Source organism: Penaeus monodon, chromosome 20 (assembly GCF_015228065.2).
Source record: "Penaeus monodon isolate SGIC_2016 chromosome 20, NSTDA_Pmon_1, whole genome shotgun sequence".
Lineage (NCBI taxonomy): Eukaryota > Metazoa > Arthropoda > Malacostraca > Decapoda > Penaeidae > Penaeus > Penaeus monodon.
The window spans coordinates 7,697,120-7,697,612 of NC_051405.1; the positions used below are offsets into that span (position 1 = coordinate 7,697,120).

The 493-nt window shown below is 44.2% G+C and overlaps 1 protein-coding gene across 2 annotated transcripts in view; it reads right to left on the reverse strand.

Moving 5' to 3' along the window:
* Positions 1-493, reverse strand: part of LOC119585611 (homeobox protein prospero-like) — a gene marked incomplete at its 5' end in the record, with an annotated part of 25,587 nt that overhangs the window by 22,702 nt on the left and 2,392 nt on the right.

Genomic DNA, 493 nt, shown 5'->3' on the forward strand with positions numbered 1-493 from the left:
CGAAACACAGATAAACATATTCTGCACGTGTGTGTCATATGGACAGGAGAGTCTGTTTGTTTTGATTTCTCTCTCTTTCGGTTCTTTCGATCTACTTCACTTATTTTGGTATTATCACTAGAGTATGGTGTTCGAGTTGAGAAGCACTGCATGACTGGACTTAGAGAAATGCACCTAAAACCGGACTTGGACAAAGACCTTCAGTTCACGGGAGAGGAAAGATGACACGAACCTAAGTGGGAGCTTGACATGAGCAACAACTTTGCGCTGGCGTGTTAGTGTCGACATGCGTGACATGGCACTAGTGTTAGTATAATGGAGATGTATGTCAACACAGATTTGCGTGACAGGGAATGTACACTCGAGGGCTGGAATAACATAATTTTGGCAAAGTGGAGAAGAATGATAAGTCGCAAAGGTGGTAGTGGAGGAGGTAATGAGGAACTGAACTGGAACAGGGTGTGGGTCTAAGACATGCTGGGACCTAACTCTA